The sequence below is a fragment of the Dendrobates tinctorius genome, unplaced genomic scaffold (assembly GCF_039654945.1).
Source record: "Dendrobates tinctorius isolate UK_male_01 unplaced genomic scaffold, ASM3965494v1 ptg000071l, whole genome shotgun sequence".
Lineage (NCBI taxonomy): Eukaryota > Metazoa > Chordata > Amphibia > Anura > Dendrobatidae > Dendrobates > Dendrobates tinctorius.
Genome location: NW_027361739.1, coordinates 14,139,588 through 14,157,500, shown reverse-complemented (window position 1 = coordinate 14,157,500; position 17,913 = coordinate 14,139,588). Strand labels below are relative to the sequence as shown.

Here is a 17,913-nt window from a genome sequence, read left to right as displayed (position 1 = left end):
CTAAGGTACCTATTCAGTTTTGAAGAGATTTTGGGGACATATACAGTTGTGGCCAAAAGTATTGACACCCCTGCAATTCTGTCAGATAATACTCAGTTTCTTCCTGAAAATGATTGCAAACACAAATTCTTTGGTATTATCTTCATTTAATTTGTCTTAAATGAAAAAACACAAAAGAGAATGAAGCAAAAAGCAAAACATTGATCATTTCACACAAAACTCCAAAATGGGCCAGAAAAAAGTATTGGCACCCTCAGCCTAATATTTGGTTGCACAACCTTTAGCTAAAATAACTGCGACCAACCGCTTCCGGTAGTTTCTTACAATGCTCTGCTGGAATTTTAGACCATTCTTCTTTGGCAAACTGCTCCAGGTCCCTGATATTAGAAGGATGCCTTCTCCAAAGTGCCATTTTTAGATCTCTCCACGGGTGTTCTATGGGATTCAGGTCTGGACTCATTGCTGGCCACCTTAGAAGTCTCCAGTGCTTTCTCTCAAACCATTTTCTAGTGCTTTTTGAAGTGTGTTTTGGGTCATTGTCCTGCTGGAAGACCCATGACCTCTGAGGGAGACCCAGCTTTCTCACACTGGGCCCTACAATATGCTGCAAAATTTGTTGGTAGTTTTCAGACTTCATAAGCCATGCACAAGGTCAAGCAGTCCAGTGCCAGAGGCAGCAAAGCAACCCCAAAACATCAGGGAACCTCCGCCATGTTTGACTGTAGGGACCGTGTTTTTTTCTTTGAATGCCTCTTTTTTCTCCTGTAAACTCTGTTGATGCCTTTGCCCAAAAAGCTCTACTTTTGTCTCATCTGACCAGAGAACATTCTTCCAAAACGTTTTAGGCTTTTTCAGGTAAGTTTTGGCAAACTCCAGCCTGGTTTTTTATGTCTCGGGGTAAGAAGTGAGGTCTTCCTGGGTCTCCCACCATACAGTCCCTTTTCATTCAGATGCCGACGGATAGTACGGGTTGACACTGTTGTACACTCGGACTGCAGGGCAGCTTGAACTTTTTTGGATGTTAGTCGAGGTTCTTTATCCAACATCCGCACAATCTTGCGTTGAAATCTCTTGTCAATTTTTCTTTTCTGTCCACATCTAGGTAGGTTAGTCACAGTGCCATGGGCTTTAAACTTCTTGATGACACTGCGCACGGTAGACACAGGAACATTCAGGTCTTTGGAGATGGACTTGTAGCCTTGAGATTGCTCATGCTTCCTCACAATTTGGTTTCTCAAGTCCTCAGACAGTTCTTTGGTCTTCTTTCTTTTCTCCATGCTCAATGTAGTACACACAAGGACACAGGACAGTGGTTGAGTCAACTTTAATCCATGTCAACTGGCTGCAAGTGTGATTTAGTTATTGCCAACACCTGTTAGGTGCCACAGGTAAGTTAGAGGTGCTGTTAATTACAGAAATTAGAGAAGCATCACATGATTTTTCAAACAGTGCCAATACTTGTCCACCCTCTTTTTTATGTTTGGTGTGGAATTATATCCAATTTGGCTTTAGGACAATTCTTTTTGTGTTTTTTTCATTTAAGACAAATTAAATGAAGATAATAATACCAAAGAATTTGTGTTTGCAATCATTTTCAGGAAGAAACTGAGTATTATTTGACAGAATTGCAGGGCTGTCAATATTTTTGGCCACAACTGTATATTACACCCCCCCCCCATGATAGCATTTTTTTAAATAATCACCCCTCAAGCCATTCAAAATTGCTATTAGGTATTTTGTTAGCCCTTTTTGTGCTTTATAGGAATTAACGCAAAGCGGAATGACAGGAACAAAAATTTTGCTTTTATGACTAAAATATTGCTAACTTCTAAACCGAACACCCAAAGAGAAAATATTTGCCAGAAACAAAATAATCCAATTAGTATTAAGAAAATATCAAAGTTTTATTAAATATATAGTTAAGAACTGTCAGTACAGCAATCCCAAAAATACAGACAAAAACTTAAAATTTGATGGGTGAGTTGGTGTGGGTTTATTACAGTATATATGTATAAACAGGACAGAGTCGGTGCATAATTCATTATGTAAAAAAATATGTACCGGTATATAGATAAATATATATGTCTACGAGCCCCTGTCATTTTCCACAATGGAAAACCAAGTAGGTATACTACACAATTAATGATAATTTGATTGAACACATACACAGAGACAAAGCCTGGTAAATATAAGCACTCAGAAACTCACGCAGCTTTTATGCACACACACTGATTACAAGCAGGTCACAGGTGAGGATGTTACCTTTAGTGAGCACAACTGTATACATATATATATATATATACACTCACTGGCCACTTTATTAGGTACACATGTCCAACTGTGTGTTAAGACTTAATTTCTAATCAGCCAATCACATGGCGGCAACTCAGTGCATTTAGGCATGTAGACATGGTCAAGACAATCTCCTGCAGTTCAAACCGAGCATCAGTATGGGGAAGAAAGGTGATTTGAGTGCCTTTGAACGTGGCATGATTGTTGGTGCCAGAAGGGCTGGTCTGAGTATTTCAGAAACTGCTGATCTACTGGGATTTTCACGCACAACCATCTCTAGGGTTTACAGAGAATGGTCCGAAAAAGAAAAAAAATCCAGTGAGCGGCAGTTCTGTGGCCGGAAATGCCTTGTTGATGCCAGAGGTCAGAGGAGAATGGGCAGACTGGTTCGAGCTGATAGAAAGGCAACAGTGACTCAAATTGCCACCCGTTACAACCAAGGTAGGCAGAAGAGCATCTCTGAACGCACAGTGCGTCGAACTTTGAGGCAGATGGGCTACAGCAGCAGAAGACCACACTGGGTACCACTCCTCTCAGCTAAGAACAGGCATCTGATGGCTACTTTCAGCAGGATAATGCGCCATGTCATAAAGCTCGAATCATCTCAGATTGGTTTCTTGAACATGACAATGAGTTCACTGTACTCAAATGGCCTCCTCAGTCACCAGATCTCAATCCAATAGAGCATCTTTGGGATGTGGTGGAACGGGAGATTCGCATCAGGGATGTGCAGCCGACAAATCTGCGCCAACTGTGTGATGCCATCATGTCAATATGGTCCAAAATCTCTGAGGAATGCTTCCAGCACCTTGTTGAATCTCTGCCACGAAGAATTGAGGCAGTTCTGAAGGCAAAAGGGGGTCCAACCCGTTACTAGCATGGTGTACCTAATAAAGTGGCCAGTGAGTGTATATATATATATATATATATATATATATATATAAAATCACATTTTTTTATTTTTGCTTGTATGTTTGGGATTGTTTATACCATTGTTCTTAAAGCAAACCTGTCAGTGTCTGTTACAGTACAAAGTCCTGGTGTCAGGTTGGCGCTGTTATACTGATTAAAATGATACTTTAGTTGATTAAATCCATCTTGTGGTTGTTGTTTCATCTTTATTTGCAGTTTTCAGTTAATGAGATTCTTGTGTTCCGGGCGGCCTGTGGGCGAGGTTTTATGGGGTTGTCTGCTTGTTGTGTCCCACGAATGGGAACAACCTGTAATACATATTTCTCTTTGTTTTGTTCTTCCTCCAATCAGCAAAATTCCCTGTTGTTGCTAGGTAGAATTAGACTGTGTGAAAATTGTCCCTATGTCCCTCCTGTAGTTGAGCTCTGTATTAGGTTCCTCCTCCCTTCTTCAGTTAAGCCTACAGCAGCCATTACTCAAGACTCCCCTGTACAAATTACCCCTTTTTACCTACTGTCCATTGTAAACTAATACAAGATTTTTGAATAAATCAGCATCGTTTCTCCTGGTCTTTCTACAGTTGAATTGCCAGTGGAGTTAAAACTATCTGAGGACGTCTGGTTTTGTGAGTACGAGTTATACAATTATCTAAGAAGCTGATAGTTAGAACATTTGGGACTCGCAGTCATCAGGAGGAGTCAGAATAGTAAAAAGGGGGTAGCTGTGACCAGGAACAGTACACAGCTGTAATCCAAGAAGAGGACTGTTTAACATAAGGCTAATGTAAAGCCACAACAGCAGCAGCTTACTTGGGACTGCAGACATTCTGTCATGTCGGACGCTGTTCACACCACAGCATCCGGCAGGCAGAGGTAGTTCCACCTCCAGCCACTATAGCCTCAGTGGCGCCGGCCTGATCTTCAGGCTCTCGGGGGTTAATCCTGCTGGAGACCAGGTTGGATGGTTAGTCACGCCCACAGTCTTTAAATAGTCATGCTGGCCTATGGGCGTCGCCGATTATAGCTTGTGTTTCATACCAAGTGGTTCCGGTCTGGAGTGGAGGTGTTCAAGAGAGAGAGATTCATATCTGGTGTCGTATGATCCGTCGTTATCCTTTCTCCTTCCCATATTTGTGTTTAGTTGTGCCCTGTTCACATTACTGTTTATTCCTGTGTGTGTGCGGCGCAGTGCAGTTTAAGTTCTCCCTGTCTGTCATTATTTGTGTGGGAGCTTTGGTGGTGACTTCTCACTGGGTGGAGGGTGGAGGGTTAAGTGCAGGGCTGAGCAGGAGATAAGGAAAGGTCGGAGGCTCAGGCATTTGCACCTTCAGCAAAAACCCTGGGTTGAGGGTCAGACAGGGTTTCCCCTAGTAAAGGGACACCACAGGGGCCCCGGGTATTTCAGCCTTAGTTGAACTAAGCCCCCGTGACATTATAATCGGCCCACATTTTTTCAGGAGTCCATGGATCCATTAGATTCCATAACCCGCCAGTTGGCGGCGCTGTCCATACAGGTCTCCGAGTTGAATGGGGCAGTTCAGCAGCAGGGCCTGGTAGTAGCAAAGGTGCAAACGGCATCTGCAGGTATCGGTGCAGAGCCGAAGTTTCCGCTGCCAGAACGATTTTCAGGCGATCGCAGCAAATTTGTCGTATTTCGGGAGGCCTGCAAATTATACTTCCGCATGCGGCCAATATCCTCAGGTAATGAGGCCCAGCGAGTAGGGCTGGTGTTGTCATTACTGAGTGGTGACCCCCAAGCATGGGCATTTTCCTTACCACCTGACTCTGCTACATTTCATTCGGTCGATAATGTTTTTTCTGCCCTCGGGCTCATTTACGATGACCCTGACCGACTGGCTCTAGCGGAATCTAAAATCTGCGCCCTCCGCCAGGGGGAGCGCTTGGCAGAAGACTATTGTTCGGAATTTCGCCGCTGGGCTGTAGACACACAGTGGAATGACCCAGCACTGCGGAGCCAGTTTTTTCATGGGGTATCAGGGAGGGTGAAACAAGCCCTCCTGATGTATGAGACTCCGGCATCATTGGAGTCTGCCATGAGTTTGGTGATACATATTGATCGCCGTTTTCGTCAGGGGGCACAGGAGACGCTACCTCTGGGGGAAAACAGAGGTGCAGGTGTGGTTGAAGTAGATGAGTCCCCTGAACCTATGCAGATTGCTGGCGTGGCACAGGTTCAGCCTCGCGCTCCGGGAGTCCGGAAGTCCGGAGCATGTTTCTACTGTGGTAAAGGAGGTCATTATGTTAACGTTTGCCCGGTACTACCTAAGAGGGTCACACCGGCGGAAAACTGTTAAGCTCAGAGGGTATGGAGGAGACCCAACTGAGCGTATGCATATCCTCCATGATGGTATCTCAATGTATGCTCCCTGCCAAGGTTATTATCGCCGGCAGAGAGCTACCAATATCAGTGTTTGTGGATAGCGGTTCCGCCACCAATCTCATAGATGAGGAGTTTGCACACACCGCCGGGTTTAAGATTGAAAAACTTCCTCACCCCATACAGGTGGTGACCATTAATGCTGTTCCCCTCCCTCAAGGGGAGATTACTGAGTTTGTGGCAGAGGTGAAACTCCACATTGGGGTCCTACATTCTGAGTCGGTTACATGTAGGGTCCTCCGTAATCTCCCAGCTCAAATGGTCCTGGGTTTTCCATGGCTGTCCAGGCACAACCCGGTAATTGATTGGAAAACTCAGGACATAGTACAATGGAGTGGTTTCTGCCAAGACAATTGCTTGGCCACATGTGTGTCCGCCGTGACGCCCAGCCTGCCGGAGGCTTTGCAGGATTTCGCGGATGTTTTCTCTGAGAAGGGTTGCTCAGAACTGCCTCCACATAGAGCCTATGACTGTGCTATTAGGTTAAAACCCGGGGCCAAATTACCTAAGGCCAGGATGTTTAATATTTCTGGTCCTGAGAGACAAGCTCTGAAAGACTACATCGCGGAGAGTCTGAGCAAAGGTCACATCCGGCCTTCGTCCTCGCCTGTAGCCGCGGGGTTTTTCTTCATTAAGAAGAAAGATGGGGGGTTACGCCCGTGTCTGGATTTCCGAGAGTTAAACCAGATTACTATCCGTGATCCCTACCCAATGCCGTTGATCCCGGATTTGTTCAACCAGGTAGCGGGGGCAAAATGGTTTTCCAAGCTGGACCTCAGGGGGGCGTATAACCTCATAAGGGTCCGTCAGGGGGATGAGTGGAAGACGGCGTTTAACACTCCTGAGGGTCATTTTGAGAGTCTGGTTATGCCGTTTGGGTTGACCACCGCGCCTGCCGTTTTCCAACATTTTATTAATGATGTCTTTGCTCATGTCCTGGGGAGATTTGTGATTGTATACCTGGATGATATCCTCATTTATTCTAGCGATCGGGACACTCATTTGCAGCATGTTAGGCAGGTGTTACAGTTGCTCCGGGAGAACCAGCTCTATGCTAAGCTGGAAAAATGTTTATTTTTTGTCCAGGAGTTGCCCTTTTTGGGATATATTGTGTCCGCAGCTGGTTTTAAAATGGACACCGCTAAGGTGCAAGCGGTGTTGCAATGGGAGAGGCCGGAGAGTCTGAAAGCACTCCAGCGGTTCCTTGGGTTTGCGAATTATTATAGGAAATTTATAAAACACTTTTCGACTGTCGCCAAACCGCTCACGGACATGACAAAAAAGGGTGCCGATCTGGCGAACTGGCCTGAGGTGGCTATACGTGCATTTGAGCGTCTGAAGAATAGTTTTGCTTCAGCCCCCATTCTGGTGCAACCAGACGTGTCTAAACCTTTTGTGGTAGAGGTTGATGCGTCGGAGGTGGGAGTGGGGGCAGTACTGTCTCAAGGCTCGTCCTTGACCGAGATGCATCCATGCGCCTACTTCTCCAAGAAGTTGTCGCCGGCCGAACGGAATTATGATATCGGCAACAGGGAGTTGTTGGCCATCAAACTGGCTTTTGAGGAATGGCGACACTTCTTGGAGGGGGCGGCTCACCAGGTCACAGTTATCACCAACCATAAGAATCTGCTCTACCTGGAGTCGGCCAAGCGTCTGTCTCCTAGGCAGGCTCGCTGGGCATTGTTTTTTACTCGTTTCAATTTTCTTGTGACGTACCGTCCCGGGGCTAAAAACACCAAGGCGGATGCTTTGTCTAGGTGTTTTCCGGGGGGAGAACCTCGGGAAGAGCCGGTACCCATCCTCCAGAAAGGGGTAGTGGTCTCGGCTCTCACGACTGAGGTAGAGGCGGAGATTGCCGAGGCCCAAGAGGAGGTACCACCAGGACTTCCCGCCAACAAATCATTTGTACCCCTGCATCTTCGGCCTAAGGTGTTGAAGGAACACCACGATTCGGTACTGGCTGGTCACCCAGGGGTGAAGGGCACCTTAGAGCTGGTATCGCGTCGTTTCTGGTGGCCCAAAATCCGGCAGGACGTGGTCTCGTACGTGGCAGCTTGCATCACGTGCGCTAGGGCTAAGTCACCCCGAACCCGTCCTGCTGGCACGCTACAGCCTCTGGGGGTACCCAATAGGCCATGGACAGAAATCTCCATGGATTTTATCACTGACTTGCCAGCCTCGGCAGGGAACACGGTCATCCTGGTGGTGGTTGACCGTTTTTCAAAGATGGCGCATTTTGTGGCGTTGTCCTCTTTGCCCAATGCTAAGACGTTGGCTCAGGTATTTGTGAAGGAGGTGGTCAGACTCCACGGAGTACCGTCTGACATAGTATCTGATAGGGGTACGCAATTTGTGGCGAGGTTTTGGAAAGCTTTTTGCTCAAGGTTGGGGATCAAGTTGTCACATTCATCGGCGTTTCATCCACAGTCTAATGGACAAACTGAGCGCATGAACCAAAATCTAGAACAGTATTTACGATGCTTTGTGTTCGACAACCAGGAGGAGTGGTCTACTTTCCTTCCTCTGGCCGAATTCGCATTAAATAATCACCGCCAAGAGTCATCAGGAGAGTCTCCATTCTTTTGTGTGTACGGTCAACATCCTCAGTTTTGTACCTTACGTCAGGGTGACTCCGGGGGTGTCCCGGAGGAGGATCAGCTAGGAGCCCAATTGTCATCAGTCTGGAGGCGGGTGAAACAGCGTTTGTTGAGCATGAGTGCCAGGTACAAACGGGTGGCTGACAGTAGACGCGTGCCAGGTCCGGACCTGTGTGTGGGTGAATGGGTGTGGTTAGCTACGAAGAACATAAAACTCAAAATCCCTTCTTTAAAACTGGGTCCAAGGTTTATTGGGCCTTTTAGGATTTCTGCCATCATTAACCCAGTAGCTTATCGGTTGGAACTTCCCGCGGTGTACAAGATACACAACGTGTTTCACTGGGCTTTATTGAAAAAGGTGGTAGGCTTGGTGGACACGACGCCGATGCCACCTCCAGTCATGGTGGATGGCGAGTTAGAGTTCGAGGTCGCCAAGGTAGTGGACTCTCGAGTAGTACGCCGTACTCTTCAGTATTTGGTGCACTGGCGGGGGTATGGTCCAGAGGAGAGGTCTTGGGTTCCAGCCTCAGACATACATGCGGATCGGCTGGTCAGTTCTTTTCACCGTCGTCATCCGGACAAGCCGGGTCCTATGAGTCTTGAGGGCCCTGGGGTCCCTCGTAGAAGACGGGGTACTGTCATGTCGGACGCTGTTCACACCACAGCATCCGGCAGGCAGAGGTAGTTCCACCTCCAGCCACTATAGCCTCAGTGGCGCCGGCCTGATCTTCAGGCTCTCGGGGGTTAATCCTGCTGGAGACCAGGTTGGATGGTTAGTCACGCCCACGGTCTTTAAATAGTCATGCTGGCCTATGGGAGTCGCCGATTATAGCTTGTGTTTCATACCAAGTGGTTCCGGTCTGGAGTGGAGGTGTTCAAGAGAGAGAGATTCATATCTGGTGTCGTATGATCCGTCGTTATCCTTTCTCCTTCCCATATTTGTGTTTAGTTGTGCCCTGTTCACATTACTGTTTATTCCTGTGTGTGTGCGGCGCAGTGCAGTTTAAGTTCTCCCTGTCTGTCATTATTTGTGTGGGAGCTTTGGTGGTGACTTCTCACTGGGTGGAGGGTGGAGGGTTAAGTGCAGGGCTGAGCAGGAGATAAGGAAAGGTCGGAGGCTCAGGCATTTGCACCTTCAGCAAAAACCCTGGGTTGAGGGTCAGACAGGGTTTCCCCTAGTAAAGGGACACCACAGGGGCCCCGGGTATTTCAGCCTTAGTTGAACTAAGCCCCCGTGACACATTCTCTGTGCTCTTCACTTCAGAAAACTGCACAGTGAAGGATTTATCCTGTTACTAAGAACAGTTCACATTCTGTAATCCAGAGAAAGGATCCATCTATAAGTTATTGAGAAGCTGCAGTTTACATAGACTTGTATCATTCTGTGCTCTCCAGCTCAGCTAGTTGCAACTTTGTATTGGTCTCCTTGACAGCCAGAAGCAGAAGAGCCCCCACCTTTTACTGCAGAGACTGTAGCTTTTTGCAGCTCATATTACTTAGATCTCATCTGCCTGTGAGTTACAATGGCTGAAGGAAAGTCTGCAATATCTGTATATGAGGACTCAGCCACTAACAGACCCAGGCGCTCTGCTGAGCCGTCACTGAAAGCTATAGAGAACCGTGAAATCATTAAACATGAACTTTCTTGTAATATATCCATCTTATGGCAAAGACTGCAGAGTCTCATTAACAGCATCTCCCAGTATGCCTCTCATGAGTTACCACCAGAGGGAGCCATTGAACAATTGTACTCTGCATACCAGGCTTATAAAGACACTTGTAAATAATACATCTCAACGCTACGGAAATTAAATACGCCAGAATCGCTAAAAGAATGCGAGGTCTTCCAACAGCTCAATGCCGAACGAGATAGCATCGTGCGCGACATTGTGAACAAAACAGAAGCAAAAATCCCACAAATGTCAGAAGTGACATCGCACACATCCAGGTCTGCTAGGAGCTCAAAACACTCAATCAAGTCAAGCTCATCAAGGTACTCAACTCTCAGTGAACAACTCATAAGAGCGCGTGCCGAAGCAGAATCTATGAAAGTGCAAGCCATTTTCGCCCAAAAGAAAGCAGAGAAGGAAACAGTATCTGCACGCAAGAAAGCAGAGATGGAAGCCGAGTCTGCATGTGAGAAGGCGGAAATAGAAGTCCTGCAGAAGGAATACGAACATGCAGCAGCCGTGGCAAAGCTAAAGGTGTTCGAGCAGGCTCTAGGTGGGAGCCAAGGAGGCAGCCTCAATTCATACAAACTCGACACAGAAGACCCACTTAAGCGCACGAGAAATTACGTGCTGAGCCAAACCAATGAAACCCTGAACATCAACAACCTTCCCGTCAGCACCGACCTCTCTCTAGGGCATCAGGACATTGATCCGCCTGCAGCTTCCAGCTTTCAAGGTCAGTCCAATGGACCACAAACATTCAAACCTGAACCTCCTTCATCTGTCAATACGCTGCCTGACCCTACATCTCACCAAATGCCATACGCCAACGTCTACATGCAACCTAACATGCCGTCAAAGCACTATGCCCCTGATAACTATGTGGTTCCAGTCCCGCATACAACAGAGACCATATGTCACAAACCGGTTGCTGGTCTAAACGCCTATGCCACTCCATATCTTCCCATGTGCTTGAACCAAGAAGCTAATACCCACGCTAACAGCATCACTCAGCCAGCAAATGTTTCTCCAAAGTCAGAAAGAACAGACATGGCCGATTTTGCAAGGTTCATGATACGCCGAGAACTCACAACACCAGTTTCACAAGGTTCGACGACCAGCCTGAGAATTACAGAAGTTGGAAATATACCTTTAAAGCCGCAATTAGTGACCTTGGCATCACTGCTGCTGAAGAGCTGGATCTGCTAATCAGGTGGCTCGGACCTCAATCCACGGAGCGGGTCAAGAGGCTCAGATCCGTCCACATCAGTAATTCAGCAGCTGGACTCATGGCTGCATGGGAAAGACTGGAACATAACTTCGGCAGTTGTGAAGCCATAGAGAATGCACTGTTTAAGCGTCTGCAGGATTTCCCCAAAATATCTGGCAAGGAGAGTTCAAAATTCCTAGAGCTCAGTGACCTACTCCTAGAGCTCCAGTTAGCCAAGGCAGACACGCACCTACCTGGTCTCAGCTATCTGGATACTGCTCGGGGCGTTAACGCGATAGTTTCTAAGCTGCCATACAATATACAAGAGAAGTGGGCCACTATTTGGTCAAAGTACAAAAAAGCCAATCAAGTCTCTTTTCCTCCATTTTCCTTCTTCTGTGACTTCAAGGAAATTGTAGAGTGCAAAACTGACCCCAGCTTCTGCTATGAAGAACCTAGCGGCTTTGCACCATTCCCTAAGTACAAGAGTTCGTGCTCTCATGACAGCAACCGCAGTGGTCCGGTGTCTGCAAAAAAGACAGATATTCTGCCTACACCGACATCAGTGCCAGACAAAGGCAGTGAAGGTGAGAAGGTTGAAAATCTGAACCGCCAGTGTCCAATTCACAAACTGCCACATCCCCTAAAGAAGTGCATCGGCTTCAGGAAGAAACCCCTTCAAGAACGAAAGGAGCTCTTGAAGAAGTTTGGAGTATGCTTCAGGTGCTGCGCCTTTACTGAAGAACTTGAGAAGGACTGTGTCATCGCCATCAAGTGTCTAGAGTGCGATAGCGAAGACCATGTACAAGCACTCCATCCATCACAGTACGACTCTGCGTCTACACCTTCTCCCACCACAAGCCATGGCGGGGAGAGTTCAGACCAAGCGACAAGCCAAGTTGCGATATCTTCCTCATGCACCTAAGTCTGCGGAGAAGGTCTTCGAGACAAGTCCTGTGCAAAGATTTGCCTAGCAAGGGTGTATCCCAAGGGTCATCCAGAGAAGGCAGTCAAGGTGTACGTTAGTCTGGACGACCAGAGCAACAAATCACTGGCCAGGTCAGAACTCTTCGACTTGTTCGACTTAAAAGGAGACGTATATCCTTATACTTTGGGCACCTGCAGCGGCGTTATAAAAACTTCTGGAAGAAGGGCCGGTGGCCTCATAATAACTTCTCTTGAGAAGGACGCCATGGAGATACCACTACCCACGCTTGTTGAGTGTAACCAAATTCCATTCAACAGGGAGGAAATCCCAACGCCAGAAGTCGCTCTTCAGCATCCTCACCTCAGAATGATAGCCAAAGAGATGCCACCCCTGGACGACAAGGCAGACATCCTAATTCTCCTCGGCAGAGACATTATACGACTGCACAAGATGCGTCAACAAATCCACGGACTACTCAATGAACTGTATGCTCAGCGCCTCGAGCTAGGCTGGGTTATCATCGGCAATGTCTGTAGCGACCAGACACAGGATCCTAGCAACATCTCCTCTTACAAAACGCTTATCACGTCAGATCACCATGACTTGTCCCCCCTGCCAGACCCAGGCCATTACTGGACGAAGGAGAAATCAAATCACACTAAATCTCAGCAACAACCATCTGACAATTCAAGTCTGCGTTATCTTCGAGACTACAACCTTGAGAGAACAACACTCGGTCCTACAACAAAGGACAACTCACCACCAACAGAGGAAGACAAGGTGATCATCAGGGTCACGAGCATCAAACCCACCAATGTCAACTATAACAGCTGGGTAGCTCCCTTACCTTCCCTTCCCACAAAGACTGAGTTGCCAAAGGATTCACAGCAAGTATCTGCTGAGTTCTCAACTTTTGACGCCTATCTCCATCACAAACCTGGTCAAGCCGAATCCATGCTAGACTTCAGTGCTCAGAATGAGAGCCCCTCTCTCAACAGCCTTCCTCTTACCAATGGTGCTAGCATTTGCCCCACACAATGCAGCTTCAGCATACTGCCGTATGTTGAACAAGGCACGTTCACTTCCCAAGCATCACCCTGTGTTGAACTTCCTATCGAACGAGGAGCCTCGCCTGTTCAAAACAGCATCCACGGTCCTCTGGGGTTCAAAACACCCATTGCAGTTCAAGGCAGGGCATCACTGAGACAGCTCCCTACTCGGGGCATCAACAGGAACACTATGTTACCATCTCAGAGACAGCAAAGGCGGGAGATGGGGGAGAAGTCCCTAAAGGCCTTACAGCATCCCCAAGTCCTGCACCGTAGTTCTTTAAAGATTCTTTCAACCTTCATCAAGAGACAAGTCTACGTTTCTTACGATGCATCTATGAAGACTACAGCTACAGGAACCTCTCCAAGTGCTTCAGTTTGCTGGCTCCTTCGAACAGGAGTCACATGAATGTATCTTAGTCACTGGACTTTGCCACGGCGGGGAGCATACCTTCGCATGCTACTGCTGTGCTAGGACACAGGATTATCAGGACCCAACTGAACTTTAACTTCCCCTTATGGACTGGAACTTCTACTGTTGGGTTGGTGGAAGAGTTGGCATGTTGCGGCTTCCCCAATCCGAAGATGGGTTTCTATTGGACTCATTTTTTATTTTTTATTCAAGCGCTACATTTTTACTACAAGTATGGACTTGATTTTTGCATTGTTTTTCTTTTCTCCTCTCATTGCAGGTTTCACGATGTCGAGGGACAGATTCTCCTTATCTCGCACAAGGACTTATGAACTCTGACGATTTCAGACAGGGAGTGTTGTGTCCCACGAATGGGAACAACCTGTAATGCATATTTCTCTTTGTTTTGTTCTTCCTCTAATCAGCAAAATTCCCTGTTGTTGCTAGGTAGAATTAGACTGTGTGAAAATTGTCCCTATGTCCCTCCTGTAGTTGAGCTCTGTATTAGGTTCCTCCTCCCTTCTTCTTCAGTTTAGCCTACAGCAGCCATTACTCAAGATGCATGTGTACTCCCATGTACAAATTACCCCTTTTTACCTACTGTCCATTGTAAACTAATACAAGATTTTGGAAGAAATCAGCATCGTTTCTCCTGGTCTTTCTACAGTTGCATTGCCGGTGGAGTTAATACTACTGAGGACGCCTGGTTTTGTGAGTACAAGTTATACAATTATCTAAGAAGCTGATAGTTAGAACACTTGGGACTCGCAGTCATCAGGAGGAGTCAGAATACTGCTTACATATTCATCTGTATGGCTTATGACAGGTCACTTAGAAAAAAAAAATTACATCCATAAAAATGACAGCAGCAGCTCCTTCACAGCAGCTTCTATCTCTTACTGATAGATGCTACTGTACATGCACCGCCGGCGCCATCTTATTGCAGCCAAATTTTTTCTCCTGGTAAATGGTGCTGGTGGAGTAGCATCTATTGGTAAGAGATAGCTGCTACTGTGCAGGTGCCGCCGCCAGTGCCATTTTTCTGGATGTAATTTTTTTTCTAAGTCTCAGAATATACACAATATTATAGGTATTATTAACAATATTGCATATGAAGACACTATTATATGCATTATATACAATATGAGACAAGTCAGTGACCTGTCAGAAGTCATCAGTATGAATACCTAATCAGAGCACCACATAAAGCCCCTCACAGGCCGCCCCAGAGCACCAGAATCTCATTAACTCACAACTGCAAATAAAGATTAAACAAAAACCACAAGATGGATTTCATCAACCAAGGTATCATTGTAATCAGTATAACAGCGCCAACCTGACACTGTCTGTAGGTTACTGAGCACAATCCTGCTGACAGGTTCCCTTTAACTATATATTTAATAAACATGTGATATTTGTTTTTCACATCAAATACAGCTGATAAAAACCTCCGCTGATCTGCAATGCCTCATTGAATATCACTGTTCCGAGTGCAATCTATTTTTTGAGCGTGCCCTGAGAGGTTATACGGGCGAAATCAGTGCACACTTCGATTGTGGCTGAGGCAGCAGAGTGCACAGTACTATAGTTTATAGCTGACATCTGCTGCGTTTCTACCCATTGGGGCATGCTATTCTCTTTTGTCTCAGGTCAGTATAAAGATGTATTGGCAGTCACTAAGGGGTTAACAGCCATACGGGGCATCTTGCCTGGAGTCTATGTTCGCTTTGTCTATATAGTGTCAGGACAGATTCAGGGACACATAATATTCCTTACCCCTGTCCATTTTATACCACATGTCACATACACATAGCACGATTGTTGTCCTCAGGGGCAGGAACAGAGTAAGAAAGTCCACATCCCTACAAATGGACTTTAGAGCAGTAGAAACATGTTCTTCGCAGGAATGAATCACAATACTCTATCTGGCATCTAATGGACCAGTTTGGGCTTGACAAATGCCAGGAAAACGTTAATTGCCTGACTGTAAAGCTTGGCAAAGAAGGGATAATGCTATGGGGATGTTTTTCATGGATTGGACTGGACCCTTAATCCTAATTAAGGGAAATCTTAACCAACTCCATATAAATGACTATGGGTTTAGAATGAGATGTCATGAAAGCTCCTGTACTTGTAAAGTCTTGGGGGTCCAATACTTTTGTACATACAGTGCACTATCTTAATTTTAACTGGAGCTCAGAGGATGGTGACTGGCAGTATAGCCAATATTAGATGATAGTCCTATATTACAATTACAGGCCAAATTCCCCTTTGTCCTCAGGTGTCAATGCTCAACAAATGTTGACACCAGCAGGACGGCCTTGGTGATCTTATATTTGGCTGCAATGAAATGGATATTGATATGTTGCCACCCAGAACGTGCATGCTGCCACTACCAAACTTTAGTATTAAAGGGTTTGTCCACTACTTGGACAACCCATTCTTAAATACTACAATCCCTCTCACTATGGCACTATTCCAGCAATTGAATACCGGGTCTCCCAAGGTTCGCATGGCATTGTTATGCCTTGGGAGCCCTAGAGCCAATAAGTGATCGCTAATTGACTGCTGCGCTCTCATTTGCTTTGGATGTCATAGGTATGTCCAAAGGCAGTGAGAACACTGCAGCTCAATAGGAACCGCTGATTGGGAGCAGGGCCCACATGACATATCAATATCACAAGCATCTGTAACTGCGCAAGTGCGGAAGGTGAGTATAGGGTATTTTTGTTCTACTTTGCAAGATATACTGTTTAATACGTTTACGACATTGGGCGCTGAGTCCACATCTTTCCAGGCACATGTCAGTTGTTTTGAACAGCTGACATGTTCCTATAATACCCGCAGGTGGAATTGCGATCCACCCGTGGCTATTAACCTCTGACAGCGGCATTAACTCACGCTTACCTGAAGAGTCGGAAATCCCGCCCATCGTTGAACCCGTCATGTGATTATGGGTCAATGGGTTGGCATAACAACTAGGGGTCTCCCACAGACCTCAATGGTTGTCATAGCCCGATTGCTATGAGTGTCGCCTGGTGGTCGGCACTCATAGCAAGTGAGCATTTCTGCTACATACAGGCGATCTGATCATCACCTGTGTGTTGCAGCTTCTAGTCTCCCATGGAGACTATTGAAGCATGCAAAAAGTAAAAAAAAAAATAAAAAATATTGAAAATATATAACAATTCAAATCACCTCCTTTCACCCCATTCAAAATAAAACAATACAAAATAATGAAATATACACATATTTGGTATTGCCGCATTCAGAATCACCTGATCAATCAATCTAAAAAAAATAATTAACCCGATCGCTAAATGGCGTAACAAGAAAAAAATTCAAAACTCCAGAATTTGGTCGCCGCTACATTGCAATAAAATAATAATAATAATAAATTTTATTTCTATAGCGCCAACATATTCCGCAGCACTTTACACAAAATGCAATAATGGGCGATCAAAATATCGTATCTACACCAAAATGGTGTCACTAAAAACGTCAGCTCAACATGCAAAAAAATAAGCCCTTACCTAGCCATAGATCACGAAAAAAGGAGACACTACAGGTCTCGAAAAATGGCGCCATATATATATATATATTTTTTTTACCAAAGTTTGGATTTTGTTTTCACTACTTAAATAAAAAAGAACCCAGACATGTTTGGTATCTACAAACGTGTAATGACCTGGAGAATCCTAATGACAGGTTAATTTTAGCATTTAGTGAACATGGTAAAAAAACAAACAAAAAACTGGAATAGCACTTTTTTTTGCTATTTCACCGCACTTGGAATTTTTTTCCGGTTTTTCAGTACACGATATGTAAAAACCAATAGTGTTTTTCAAAAGTACAACTTGTCCCACAAAAAACAAGAAACAAGCCCTCATATGGCCATTTTGACAAAGAAAAACGAAAATACCTTTGGTCATGAAAGGGTTAAGAAGGGGTTTTCTAGTAGACAACCCCTTTAACATTAATGTTATTCATGTCACATGCAGGTTTTCTAGGATTTTTGGTTTAACAGGTGCTAGGTTAGTGGAATTAGGTTTACTTTCTGAAGGCAGTAGGAGTCTGAGAAATTTGTAAATCAAGATAGGCAGTGACTTTCCACTATATTCCTGCTCACTCAACCCACCTTCTAACAGCTGTCTACTCACTCTCCTCTGCTACTGTGAAAGCTGCCTATCTTGGCTCATACAATTAAACATATGCATCATTAACTCTTCATTAAGTAATAAATCAAGATTTTCTTTTTTCCAGTCTGCAAAGCATCCACACTCCAGAGTCTTTTTAAACTGAAGGTATCATTTTTTATGATTTACAGGGTCAATATATTGAGCCTCCTGCGCTCACCCTATTCTATACAATGCAGGGACTGCACCCCTTTGCATATTGTAAACCTATACATATCAAAAGGTTAATATCTCCCACCTATTGAAGTCA

At 45.5% G+C, this 17,913-nt stretch overlaps 1 protein-coding gene across 2 annotated transcripts in view; it reads right to left on the bottom strand.

Annotated features, from left to right (window-relative positions):
- Positions 1–17,913, bottom strand: part of GDAP1L1 (ganglioside induced differentiation associated protein 1 like 1) — a 114,621-nt gene that overhangs the window by 67,761 nt on the left and 28,947 nt on the right. The window lies entirely within an intron of this gene.